This window comes from Lepidochelys kempii, chromosome 17 (genome assembly GCF_965140285.1).
Source record: "Lepidochelys kempii isolate rLepKem1 chromosome 17, rLepKem1.hap1, whole genome shotgun sequence".
Classification (NCBI taxonomy): domain Eukaryota; kingdom Metazoa; phylum Chordata; order Testudines; family Cheloniidae; genus Lepidochelys; species Lepidochelys kempii.
The window spans coordinates 3,106,478-3,121,040 of NC_136396.1; the positions used below are offsets into that span (position 1 = coordinate 3,106,478).

At 43.4% G+C, this 14,563-nt stretch overlaps 1 protein-coding gene across 8 annotated transcripts in view; it reads left to right on the top strand.

Moving 5' to 3' along the window:
- SPECC1 (sperm antigen with calponin homology and coiled-coil domains 1) overlaps positions 1-14,563 on the top strand; it is a 171,964-nt gene that overhangs the window by 13,770 nt on the left and 143,631 nt on the right. The window contains exon 1 of one of the 8 annotated variants that reach the window (XM_073315158.2): positions 5,328-5,349. The exons of 6 other annotated variants lie outside the window; for them this stretch is intronic. The gene's annotated coding sequence lies outside the window, so the exon portion shown is untranslated. Of the gene's footprint in view, positions 1-5,327; positions 5,350-5,577; positions 5,662-14,563 lie in introns of those variants that run through there. One more of the 8 variants, XM_073315157.2, reaches the window with a different exon arrangement.

The following is a 14,563-nucleotide window of genomic DNA, read 5'->3' on the forward strand; positions in this document are numbered from 1 at the left end:
TTTTAGAAATCTCACATTGGTACCTTCTTTGCATTTTGTCAAATCTGCAGTGGCAGTGTTTGTAAATCAAACGTGCTGGGTCATCATCTGAGACTGCTATAACATGAACTATATGGTGGAATGCAGGTAAAACAGAGCAGAGCACATACAATTCTGTCCCAAGAAGTTCAGTCACAAATTTAATTAATTTTTTTTTTTTTTTAACGAACATCATCAGCATGGAAGCATGTCCTCCGCAATGGTGGCTGAAGCATGAAGATGGATACGAATGTTTAGCATATCTGGCATGTAATTACCTTGCAATGCCAGATACAAAAGTGCCATAGGAACGCCTATTCTCACTTTCAGGTGACATTGTGAATAAGAAGCAGGCGGCAGTATGTCCCGTAAACGTAAACAAACTTGTTTTAGCGATTGGCTGAAAAAGAAGTAGGACTGAGTAGGCTCTAAAGTTTTACATCGTTTGTTTTGTTTTTGAGTGCAGTTATGTAACAAAAATAATTCTACATTTGTAAGTTACACTTTCAAGATAGAGATTGCACTACAGTATTTGTATGAGGTGAATTGAAAAATACTATTTCTTTGTCATTTTTATAGTGCAAATATTTGTAATAAAAAATAATATAAAGTGAGCACTGTGCACTTTGCATTCTGTGTTTTAATAGAAATCAGTATTTGAAAATGTAGAAAAAATTCCAAAAATATTTAATAAATTTCAATTGTTGTTCTATAGTTCAACAGTATGATTAATTTTTGTAATCGCAGTTAACTCAAAAAAATTAATTGTGTTTAATTGAGAGCCCTAGTTGCAATGTTATTGCTATTAACATTTCAAACAGCTTTTGGGAGTCAGAGCTGGTCTAGTAACTGAAGAGTTTTCATATGCTATGTTGTTTAATATGTGCAGTAAGGAATTATTTCTGCCCCCCAACAGTACACAAGTCTGACATTGCATTGGGAAGTCCTGGTGAATTAACTGAGAGTGACAGCTGAATCACCTAAACTAAAAGATGGAGTTGCGTCCTTATGTGTATTTGTGAAAAGGTGGTATTCCCACCCTGCTTGAAAATGATCAACACTTCACTCGCTGTGTAGGTTCAAAACGTTCCCCCTTCCTGACATCTGGCTCTCTTAACAAGGTAATGCAACAAACTCCACCCAAGCCTTCTCCTTTGGTGTGACTGTTCTTATGAAAGATCAGCTCAGCCCCAGGCCCTAGGTATCTCTCTCCAGAGGGGATATTCCCCAGCTCCTTTTGATGGATTAATGAGCTGCACCTGCCACAGTGAGTCAGTGGGAGGACAGGGAGCTGTGTTCCTTAGGTGCCACCAATAGTAGCTAAGCAAGCGCAGAGTCACATGAGCCGGGGTGCAATGCAGAGCTGGGCAAACGTAATCTTCAGAGAGTTTTTTTTTAAGTGCTTCTTTACTGGTGGGGTTTTTCCTTCTCCGTATAGTCCCTTACTCATTTGGAATCTTAAATGATTCTCTGTTCTTGTAAGTAGATGCATTTGTTACCCGTTAACATTCTGCTTGGGAATCAGAGAGGGGTCCTGAAAACTGCTGGAGTCGCTTACAGACCCTTATACTTTTGAAAACAAATTCATTCTCTTAGTTGACATGTCCTGGTTTTTCTCTGTTCTTTGATGCTTCAATATTGTTCTTTACTTTTCTGAAATCTCAACAATGCAGAACAAAGGAAACTGGCTGGTTATCTGCCTCCCATAGTCTTCCCTGTCACTCCTATGTGAGATTTCTAACAATCCTGCCCTCTTCTAGCAGAGAGTGTTCTCTCCAGCAGTTGTAAGTGGAAGCTACTGGCTGTGCCATAGGCTGAGCTCACAGGATATCTGAGTGGGAACCTGGACCTGTGTAATGTTCCCCTAATAAACACAGGAAATTCTTGAGTTCTTCAAGTCTGCACACACAGGCGTCTTGCACTGGCTGCACCCTTACAGGCAACTGCCCTTGGAGTTCACTCTTTACATCCACTCTTTTGATTAGCATCATCTTGTTAACCAAGCAGCAGGGTGTTTTCAGCAAAATGGAAGTTGATTGTTGCCCCATGATTCATTCTGCACATAGGCTGCTAGTGCCTTGAACTTCCTTCCTGTCATCAGCAATGAAACTGAGAAAAGAAAAATAAAGAGGAGTTGGTATCGGAGCTGCACAGCGAGAAAAAGGGCAGGGTGAACATAGCCCCAAAGCCACAGCCCGACTCCAACTAATACCCACTCTTCCTGGTGACTTTCCCTTGTAATTAACTCTAGGTTTTATATCTGCAGACAGTAATGTTCCATGCTTCACAACTGAATTAGAGACTCCCTTGAAAACCACATTGATGTTGACATCACAGCCTCGTTTATGGAATGTCTCTTTGTAACTAGGGCTTTTGCAAATACAAGTTCAGTTTGTAAGAGCCTATCTTTGGGTTCAAGTTGTGCTTTCGCCCTCTTCTGTTCCTTGTATAAGCCTCTTTTCCACATCCCTATTTATGAACACCTGCCTCCCAAATGAGCCTCACAACTCAAATTCAGCCTTTGATCCTTTCCATCACACTGTGCCTTAAGCAAGATTGTGGTTGAAAAAGAGCATGCCTCAGCATACATTTAGTTTCCTGGGGTGCTGTGTTGTTATGATGCACTGACTGGCAGGGTTTGTTCATCATAATGCTGTTCATAACACACTGATGCAATTCTGCTCCTGCTGTGTAAGTGATCAGATTGTGCCCAATGGCATGTGTGTTCTAGGAGATTATGGTTATAAAGTGGGTGGGAGACAATAGATGCATGTGTGCGCATGCACAATTTGCCAGCTCTGTCTCTTTCTGCACTTGCACATTTGGTTGACAGATCTATTTCAGATGTGAATCTTGCCGATTCTTTGTTTTAATTTTAAATTACTTTCATATCCTCACTTCACGCCCCTGCTACTGGGTGAAAGGAAGGATGGTTAATGTTCTGGCCTGGGGCTCAGGATGTCTGTTTTTTTACCCTAATCCTGTCACAAACTTCCAGTGTGACTTTGTGCAAGTCATTTAATCTATCTGTGCCTTGGCTCCTCAGTTGTCAAATGGAGATATTTTCCTCCCTTGTGAGGATAAATTCTTTAGTGTAGGTGAGGTGCTTAGATAATTATAGTGATGAATGCCATAGAAAAGGCTACTAATAAATAAATACTGTAGATTTGCTGGGTTTGGGGGGATTGTATGGAACAGTTACTCTGTTATATCCAATGTACCAAAACTCTAGTGAGCAAGTGTTGTGGCTTTTTCCTACTCATGCTGAGCATTTTCAACATTGGGTTTTGGTCATGTGATATCTGTCACAGCTAAAAATACCTTTGAGGACAAATATAGCAGTTCTTTGTGTGTGTGAGAGAGAGAGAGTCTGGGGCTGGTTTCCCACTGAACTCACCAGCAATGACAAAGAGACAATAATGTACTTCAGTTGAAAAAATGTATGTGTGTATTTTCAAACAGAGAACTTTTCAGGTGGTACACGTTGGCCTGGTGTCTCTGGCACTTACTATTGGTTTTTGATTCTGCCATTTTGCAGTTTGCCTTTCCTGGTTCTGAAAGCCGCCCGAAGTCAGCATGGAGTGGAGATTTGAGTGCTATCAGGCTGTCCCTACGTATTACAAACCTGAGTGGTTGTCCATACATTTATCACCAAAAATAATATGATTTGCCTCCCAAGAGAAGAAGCAGAGTTCATTTATATGAAACTATCTGCTAGTAATTTGTTAATATGAATGCCAGATGGTACTGCCTTCTGATTATAGCTTGCAACTGGGAGAGGTCTCAGAAGCCTCATAGCACATAAAAAAGTAAGGATGGAAAAGTTCTATTGTCTGTGTTACCTAGTCTGTCCCCAGATAGCACGGGGATTGACAAACCAGACTGAATACGGTAAATAAACAATGACGTATCTTCCTTGGTCTGCAGCTTTGAGACCTGGACATAGCCGCCCCTGCCTCCAAGATCCAAGGCCCACAGCTTGAGAACAACAAAGACCTGGAAATAGCCTTTGGATGAAGAGTTTACACGTGGCATTTCATTGGCTTCCTTCGGGACTGTGTCAGGGCATCTTAGCCCCTAGAATGAGGGTTTCGGGAGGGACTCAGTGAGGGCAGAGCTATGTATAGGTCACCACTACATTTAGGATCTGATTGTAAACAGCTGGCTAAAATAAATCGTCGCTAGCTTTCTTTTCTAAGGAGACTGCTGTTGTATCACTGTCACTTATATTCTGGGTTCACATCACAATGGGAAGAAACCCAAACCTAATTCTAGAGATGGACCCAAACTAATACCCTGGTCTGAATGGCCTAGGATGCAGATCCAGAGAAGAATTTTGCAAATAGCCCTGCCTCTATAATAGGCCAAACCAACACCCTAGCTCTGAATATGCCCCAAACTTGGAAGTGTTTGAAATTCACATTTGGTTCTAATTTCTGCCTGATTCCTGTCTGTAAAGATTCCTTGCCCCTTCTCATAGAATCATAGAATATCAGGGTTGGAAGGGACCCCAGAAGGTCATCTAGTCCAACCCCCTGCTCGAAGCAGGACCAATTCCCAGTTAAATCATCCCAGCCAGGGCTTTGTCAAGCCTGACCTTAAAAACCTCTAAGGAAGGAGATTCTACCACCTCCCTAGGTAACGCATTCCAGTGTTTCACCACCCTCTTAGTGTTCTCTCTGCACACTAAAGCTCACTCACTCCAGAGGGCTGAAAGCTGAGGGGGAGTCCCACAGGCATTTCTCAGCCCCTTACCCCTTATTCACTTTCTTCTAGCCTAGGAGCTGATGGGTGTTTGTGCTTGGTGAGCCACAGACAGGTCACTGAGATCTGATGGGGCGAGGCACTCTTTCCATTCCCCTGTGCTATCAGCACAGGGATCTCAGGTCTTGACAATATGGGGAGCTCTGGGGCTGGATTCCTATTTCTCCTTCCCCTACCCCGCATATTAGATCATGACTGAATCTCTGTTTTATTGTAAAAACCCCACTCTGCACCTTTTCAATGCAGTGGTAGAGGTGAGGGAAATGCCCCTTGAGTGGGGCTACTGGGGAGGAGATGCTCCGTATGGAATATAAGGGCTTGTGGGTGCAGCTTCTGTAATTTTCCTCCAAAGACCACCCCCGCCCCCGCAAATATCTCCTTTTCGTGCCCGCCTCGTTATCTTTTCTGCAATATAAATGCTGCATTTCAGTTGATCAGATTATATAGACTTGACTGGGGTTTGTCATACCATCTACCAATGTACACTTCTACTCGGAGGGCTGAAGGAATAAGGAACCTTCCCTGCTTTCTGAAGGGGACTGCTGCCCTGCATAGCTCTGAATTCAGGTACAAATGGCTTGCCTGCAGGAATTCCTCCTGGTATGATGGAAGTATAATATTTCTCTTTCCCTTGAGAGAGAGAGAGTGTGTGTGTGTGCACACATACATGCGTGTGTGCTAAATGCCAAAGCGCTGGTAAAGCCAGCTTGTTCCGTATGTGAATCATTTCTCAAGCAGCTCTCTGTGTCTCGTTGCAATGTGGTTTTCCTCTCAGGGAAGCACTAAAGCCCTGAATTCTCAGTCTGGCTTGCACATGTTGTCAGAGGCTAGCAGGAGACAGTTTTCCTTTTAATACAAGGAGGAGAAAAAGCCTTCACTGTAAGTATTTAATCCTCTTTTTATTTGTAAGGTGGGAACTGGATTCTTCTCTAGTGGGCTTTAGTGGACAGAAGTGCATTCTTGCAGCAAAGCAGACTGCCTTGCTTAACAACACCTGGATGTAATGTCTGACTCTAAATAAAACTAGATTGGATGAAGCACTAGAAAATGCACTGTAAGGAACACTGCTGCATTGGCGGGGAGCTGGGTTGGATGGTCTATTAGATGTTAACGATAGAAAATGATCCTATGAGAACTGGCTACTGTGTATTTTTCTGTTTAGCTGCGTGGAGCTGAGCTAGTGACTGATGGGCTGAAGCTGTCATTCTGCCTGCCTCGGCTCTCTTCCTGTTGGTGTTCAGTGATGTGTTCTAACAGCAGGGTTAAACAGGAGCACAAATAGGTTTCCCCAACCCTGCTGCTGAGATTGTCCAGTCAAGAAGGGGCCAGGCTGCTGTGCAAGCTGCTTCAGAAAAAAATTGGCAGTTACCTCGTCTGCAAGGGGAATGAGTACAAATGTTGGGGAGCATGGCCAGATCTGTGCTCTCACTCCACCAAAGAAGGGGGCTGCTGAGACTCTCAGAAGGAAGCTCCAGTTTCAACAGTTTAGTAATTGGCCATCAAATGTGCTTTGAGCTGAATCTTGATGGTAATAGCAATCATAATAATACGCAGCACTTGTATTACAGCTTTGCAGAGCTGTACAAATGCTAATTAAGCTCAGTGTTTGTAATGAAGCATTACTGGCGGAACTGGACAGGAAATGGGGACTCTTCCCCCGCTTTCCCTCATCAGCACAATCTAATTCTCTCTCTACATGTCATCCCTTTAACATGGTTTGTGTGCCTCTACTCCCTACAAACTGGAAATTATTCTGTTGTCAATCAGGGTCTCAGTTGAGAAGGGGATATTTGATTGTTCTTCAGTGGTGTGATTCTGCTGATTACTTAGCCCTGGTCTACACTGAGTGGGATCAATCTAAGTTACACAACTTCAGCTACGTGAATAACATAGCTGAAGTCAACGTACTTAGATCGACTTACCGCGGTGTCTCCACCACGGTGAGTCCACTGCTGCTGCTCCCCCGTTGACTCCGCCTGCACCTCTTGCGGCGGCGGAGTACAGGAGTCGACAGGAGAGCGCTTGGGGGGTGGGGGTGGGGTCGATTTATTGCGTCTAGGCCAGATGGAATAAAATCGATCCCCGCTGGATCAATTGCTGCCAATGATCGAGAGAGACCCTGTCCTGGATCAGCTCCTGTTGCAACACCTGAACCAATGTTCCCTCTAATTTTTGACAGGCCATGTGCCCCAAAAATTTCTTCTGTGCAAATTGTTGTTTGCACGCAGTGTTTTGCCGTGTGCATGGGGTTTAGGATCTGTGTGCGCGTGCACATGCGCACAGCTTAGAGGGAACAGTGACTGGACCCCACTGTGTGATTCCATGGGTTTCACAGCTCCCTGGTGGTTGGCAGGCCATAGCTTGCAAACCCCTGACTCTGATGTTTGAATCCATTCGGCTTTGTTCATCTCTATCCACATGCAGAATGAATAATTTGAAAATGCAGAAGTCTACTGGTTTCTCTTGCAGTTTTAGAGTTCACAATGGCTTCCTCTCTCCAGTGAAACCTTTCTGCTAGGATTTCACAACACTGACAACTAACAATTAAAAGTTCAAAAGGTCCCAGTTAATTAACAGGCTACTGTGCACATTTGCAGAGCACAACCTCTCTGCCAGGCAACTTTCAGAAATTAATGATTGCTATGCATCACCGTGAGGTGTGTGCATAGAATAGAGATAGGTGGGGTGTGCTGGAGATTGTGATCACCTATGCATTGTGCGTGGGAGAAGTGGACTTGCTTTTTTATTTTTGTTTGGCTTTTCCATGGGGCTCCTCACCAAGGTACATGAGGATTTATTCTATATCCCAGTTCATCTTCCCAAAACGCCATCTTCAGATGACCAGTATTATTCCCATTTTATAGATGGGGAATAAAGGCACAGAAAGATCCTGTGACTTTCCCGAGGTAATACAGGTAGTCTGTGGCAGAGCTGGGAATAGAATTAAGATCTGAATCCCAATCCATTGTCTTGACTACAAAATCATCCATCCTTTGCCATGTCTCATGCATGTGGTGGGCGGGTTGTCAGGTATTTGTGTGCTATGTTTCTCTTACAACCTAGATAATGTGTTCTATGGCAGTTCCTTCTGTTCCTTCTAAGTGCATCTCTGCCTGTACTCTGCCAGAAGGTGTAATGACATGGCATTATCAGGCAAACCCACTGTAATTACTCTTCCTCTCTTTAGTAATTACATAACTGTGTCCTGTGTAAAATAGAGCATCCTTCTCTTTATTGTGGATTGGTAAAACATGCAATGTTAACCCTCCGTGTCTCATCCTCCACTTGCTCCAGTCACGGGGGTAGCAGAAGAGGATTAACAAGAACCAGCTACCTTCAGATGGCTCTGATAGCCCCTTGTTCTCAAAATGTACCTGCATTATACCACACCAAGGTTAAACCCATCTTCTCAGGCCAGGAAGGTGTCGGGGATAGCTCTGAGTGGTTTAACTTTTTTATGGCTAAAGGCTGATTTTAAACTCCCAACAGCTTGGAAATTCAGAATCAAGGCTCAACCTCTATCTTTCTTTTGACCTCCTGTGCCCTAAGTCTCAAAGTAATGGCTGATTATACACACCGTGTAAGCTGGGACACCTATCGTCTGGAAGCTATGAGCTGAGATGATGCGGTAGTTGCAACTGTACAGATTCTTCTGGTTTCTCTAGAGTGAAATCACTCCTTGAATGTAGAAACCTGTTAATTTTAGTGTGGTTTGATGAAATTTAGCATTAACTGGGTAGCCTTTTTATATGCACACAGGTACAGCCTCTGTGTTCCTCTAAGCACAAGCACACCCAAAAGCACATTTTCCCCCCTCCCTCTTTGCTTTGTTGCCTTTTTCACGTGCAGCTGTCAGTAACATGTTGAGCACAGAGTTGCCACATTCAAGTCTAAAACCCTGGCCTGGAGTAAGAAAAAGATCATATCAGTTCTTGCCCAATCAACCTTTTTTAGACTACACCTATAACTTCTTAACCAATTAATTTAAATGTGGTGGTCTGTTTGTTTGCTGATTGCCAGTACAAATCAGTGCTTCAAGAAGCCCACCATCTAGCTGGTGGTGATTGTCTTCTTATAGGATCAGCGCTGACCAAATCTCTGCTAGCTTATGCGTTTTTTATCTCTACATTCCCCCCAGTGATCAGGAGGCAGAGGAAAGTGCCTGGGTGTCTCCGAGGTACCTGAGCCTAATTGAGTTCTGATCTAGGACAACTCCATGTGGTTTATCTGGTAAAATAGCAAAGCTATATTTTTCCTGTGGCTTGTAAATGTCAAGAATGTGGACCCAACACAAGAAAAACAGAGCTGAATAAATCCTCTGTCCATTTGCACAAAACTAGGGTTTTATTTAAACTTTGTTTCCTTTCTTATGTCCAGCTGGAAAATGGGATCCAGTTGAGAACAAGAAACCCATAAGCCCAAAACTCTCGGGAGACGTTCTGTGGTGATGGGACTTGGAGACAAGGCAATTCTCTTTTGTTATTTGCCTGACTGTCTCTGGTAAAAATCACTGATTAGTCATAGTCCAGGTCTACACTGAAAAGTTATGTCGACCCAGCTGTGTTGCTTAGAGGTGTGAAAAATTCATATTCCTGAGCAACATAGTTAAGCTGACCTAGCCCCTGGCATAGACAATACTAGGTTGACACAAGAATTCTTCTGTTGACCTATCTACTGCCTCTCAGGAAGGTGGATTAACGACAGCAATGGGAGAACCCTTCCTGTTGCTGTAGTGTCTACGCTGAAGTGCTACAGCAATGCAACTGCAGCTGTGCCGCTGTAGCAATTTAAGTGTCGACGTAGCCTTAGTCTTGAGAAAAGAGAAGGGATTTTATAACAATCTTCAAATATATTAAGGACTGTTCTAAAAAGGACTGTGATCAATAGTTCTCCATGTCCACTGAAGGTAGGACAAGAAGTAATGGGCTTAATCTGTGGCAAGGGAGATTTAGGTTAGATATTTGGAAAAGCTTTCTAACTATAAGCGTAGTTACGCTCTGGAACAGGCTTCAAAGGGAGGTTGTGGAATTCCCATCATTGGAGGTTTTAAGGAACAGGTTGGGGACATACCTGTCAGGGATGCTCTAGATTTATTTGGTCCTGCTTCAGCACAGGAGGCTGCACGTGATGATTTCTTGGGGTCCCTTCCAGCCCTACAATCTATGATTCTATGACTGATGACCCACTGGTGACTGCAGGAAGGATGTGTTTTATTGTGTGCAACACTGAATCCATCCAGAGATTGGAATTGCTGACCTGGGCTTTGGAAGTAGTAATGGGATGGTTTATTTGAGGCGGTGACCAGGTGCTCGACATTCATGGCTGGTTAGACCTTTCTCTGCCCAGGCCACTCCTGATTATAACATACTGGTGAGGATTGCATAATGCCAGTAAATAAATATCCCCTTAAGGATAAATGATAGGAATTAGACTAGGAAAAGAACAAGATCAGCCTTAAGCGCAAGTCAGACAAGCAACTGCTGGAGACTCTGCAGTAGCCTCATAGCCTGTTTAGCTCCTCCCTACAATGCAACCACCCACCCTCAGACAATTAGACCTTGTCTCTGGGGGCTCCAGAGTAGTTTCAGTGTTCAAGAGTGGCTCCATGTGATACTGTGCGGGGAAAGGGAGAGTAATGGGCAATGTGGAGGGGCTCTTTACACTGCAGACCAAGGATAGCATGCATGAAGGGGATTCTCAGAGGACTCCATATGGTGGCCTTCTTGTTTACTCATGGAGGTAGAGGGCTCTTTTGTGGCTTTCAGTAACCATAGAGTTAAGCATAATATAAAAACCTAATAGGTAGTGACTTCCATGAGGGAAAGAAGTCCTTGTACAACCCTATAAAGGATGTCACATGTGACCCTAAACTGCTATGTGGGAGCCACTGTGGGCTGATGGCTTAAGCACAGGACTGGACATTCTATTTTTGACTCTGCCACTGATTTGCTGCGTGATCTTGGGCATGTGCCTTAGCCTCCATGTGTCTTTGGTTGCAAAGTGTGTAGATTTATTATTATAGCACATTTTTCTGGACTGTTGAAAGTAAAATACCTAGGTTAGGACATGCAAAAAACCCACAGTCCTCCTCCTTGCTATAACTTATAGTCTGGGCATGAAAGTTTCCAAGTAATTTATTGTTTCTTGCTATCTCATTAACAAAGTGTGAGTATCCAGCATTAAATGTTATGAGAAATGGAGTCTGCTGAGAATGTTCTGGCCCTCTAGACCATTGGAACCAGCTGCTCAGTGGAGGGGGTAGGGCTTAAGGTTCATCCTCTGTCCCAGCGCCCAACAAGAACACTAAGAGCATTAGCGATGAGCTGTCATTGCACTGGACACATCACCAGTGTTTTTAAATTCATTAAACCCTGATGTGAGCTAAGCTTCATACAAGCAAAAACACAGCCAAAGTTTCCACTTGGAAAGATGACAGATGAGGGTTGCCCAGAGACAGCCAAGGGGATGCTAGAAACAAGGTAGGATAATAGAAATTATGGAAAAGGGGTTGGGGAAGATTTATATGATCAAATCTGTTCTTATGCAAGGACAGGCGACTGTTTCTGCAACAGAGGATGTAGCAGATGTACAGCTGATGCAGACTGAGCTGGAAGGGATTGGGGCTGTAGAGGGGCAGATAAAGATGAGGCTAGGAGAGTAACAGAAGGTTTTGGTTTTAATTACAAGATCAACAACTGCCGTATTGGACGGTCAATTTCTCTGCTTTATGACTCTGGCTTGATTCCTGGTATCAGTTAAGAAATCAAGATGAATCATATGAAAGCATCTGTCAAGTCTACAAATTGTGGTTTCAAGTGGGTTGTTATGAAAGACTGAAAAAATATTCTATGTTGCTGCATAGCTTCCTACACTCCAGTAGGGCATCCTTGACAATTTACTGAGCTTGCTGCATCTTTTTGTTCCAGTTGATGGCTCACCTGAGAATAATACAGTTTGAGTAGTATAGAGGGACAATATAGTATAGAGGGACAGCAATATAAACATGGCTCAAATGTTACATGCCAAACCTCCAATGACGTTCTTACCTTGATTTCAAGCCAGTGTTCTGTGTTGATTCTGGACCAGCCTGACTCCTTGGTGAAATAAATAAACTACAGGAAAATGGGACTAAGGGTCTGATCTAAACTCACCAAAGTCAGAGAACTCTTTCCTGCATGAATCCCACCTGAAAGTCAGGTACTAGTGGCCTCACTGTGAAATGCTGAGCATTCGCAGTTCCCAGTGAAGCTGCCGACTGGTGTATTATTCTGCAGATCTGGTAATTAACTTTCATAAGAGTTTGCTTTCCCAAAGGCACTTGAATGACCCTCGTTAAATTACCTGCCCTGCTGACTAATTATTGGTGCACAACGGCATGAGAGTTGAGACCTGGATACCCACAAATCCAGGGTTTGGTGTGTAAAGCATAAATCCCTCACATCAAAGTGACTTCTCCTTTAACCCTAAAAGCTCAGGTGTTCCTGTGTAATGTCTCTTCTTGAAGTGCGTAAATTATTTTATTAACTGATAAGTGTAGCTACCAGATCTTGGATTAGACATTTAAACTGCACAAATGTGGGGCATATCCTTCATTGTCCAATCAGCTTTCTCTTTTTATCTAGCCCATTGTGTAACTGGCCATAATCCCCAGTGGAATATATTTTCTAGAGCCTTGTTCTGCAGGACTGGCTGGCAGCTCACCCCTTTATTGGCAGTAGTATTTATGTCAGAAATATTAACATATGCTTTATATAAAGGAGGAAGGATGTTCTTATGCGTTAAAAGACAGGGCAGGGAGCTCAGACCTGGGTTTAATTCCTGGCTATCTGTGTGACCTTTCTCACTCTGTAAAGTGGGGATAGAAATTTTGCCCTCACAGAGTGAGTGCTGAGGGGTTTTATTGATATGGTTATATGACTCAGTCTATAAATATAGCTAGGTACCTTGACATACATTTCAGAATAAAATTCCAAGTATAATGGACTGTGTGTCCCACTGTAAAATAAATTCACACCAGCTAATTAAATAGCTCCTGCAGCAAAAACCAAAACCTTCCATGCCTCCCCGCTAATGCCTGGGAGAAAAGATGGGTGCTACAGCATGCCCTTAAAGAGGGCGAGAGGGATCGAATTCTGAGGGCCCTGTCCAGAGAATGCCCTATCAGGCCCTTCTTTCTGTTGATATCCAGGAAGTTTCAGCTGATCTCCTCTGCAGCTGGGTAGTGCAGGCAGAGATGCATCTCTGCTGACCAGGTCACCGACCATTGAGTTTTATATGTTAAAACCAACACTTTGAGTTCCACCCAGAAACGTACTGGCAGCCAGTGCACATCTCAGTGCACTGATGTAACCTGCTCCTGGCATGGAACTCCACATATTGCAGAATGCAGCTGCCCTCTCATTATCATCAGTTTCCAAATGTTCTCAAGGTGTAGTGCTACAGAGTACATTGCAGTAATCTAATGGTTGCTCTTCAGCCACCCCCTCTGGCCAAGGCAAAGAGAGGCATCAATGGGCTCTATAGAAAGCTGGGCTTCAGCCCTCCTCTCCTGAGTCACCATGTAATGTGGAGAAGGAGGCCAGAAACTGACTGATCCTCAGAGCTCTAACTATGGTTTATAGGGCCCGCTTCAGGGGAATGAACAGGAACTGTCCTCTGAAACAGGGGGTCACATGATGGGGGTGAAAGCCAGGGAGTTCGAGTATCATTGCATCTGCATTTGCTTGACTACATCTGTGTTGAGGCTGCTTTTCCTGCTGCCTTTTCTCTCCTTTTGCTCTCTGTGGACAGCCTAAAGATCAAACCACAATCTCTCTGAGGTCCTTTTGGAAGAAAATGCTGACATTTATTTACCATAAATAAACAGTAAATAAATTGTTTATTGAGGCATCTGAAGCCACAGGGAGCCATTACCTGTAGAGAGCTTATCTTCCCAGACACAGAAACACATGGCTTAGCTCCTTGTGCACAAATAGGTGTTGAACAAAATCTCCTCCGGTAAATTACTATTAATCATTTGCATGTATATAGTACTTTTCACCAGAGGAAATAAAAGGTGGATAAGTATTATTATCCAGGGAAATACACAGGGTGAGTGATTTGCCCAAAGTTATACAGCAAATCCCTGGCAGAGGTGAAACTAGAAGCCATGTTTTCTGACTGTCTCATGTTTTAACCTCTTAACCTACCTAGTTTCCTGTAAAAAGCTAGGCCTGCCTTGGTAGTACAATGAGATTGCAGTGTGCTGGCCTTTACATTGTAGATACTAGCTAAGGAGGGATGGTAAAAGTTGCCTTTAGTTCACATCTACCAACTCCTAGTTCTCCGCTTCTGACCCAAAGCCACATCAAAAAGGCAGACTCTGCCATTTAATGGTTGTATTGCTTTTTGACAAGCTGGTGACTTGGTTCAGTGTTTGGAACAGGAAGACACTGCAAAGTTTCAATTCCACCCTTCTGCCTGATCCTCTCAAGACAATACAGCCTTTCCCTAGTGTCAGTAGTTTATATTTAGGGACACTGAATCCCTCATCTTTTCTTTCTTGTTTTTCAGTACAATTTCAACCCCCTGTCTGTACTGTATAGAATTTCTTCTTTTATCTTCTCATATTTTAAAATGGTTTTTAAATGTGTTGTGACTCCTGATTATTTATCTATAACACAAATTCAGGATTTGGGGCTCCTGGATAATGGTTCCCCTTATTCTGGCTGTAACCTCTCACTCTTGATGGCCAAAGGGCCTTTGGTCAGGGAAGGCTGGCTAAATAGGTTTTTCTAAGGTA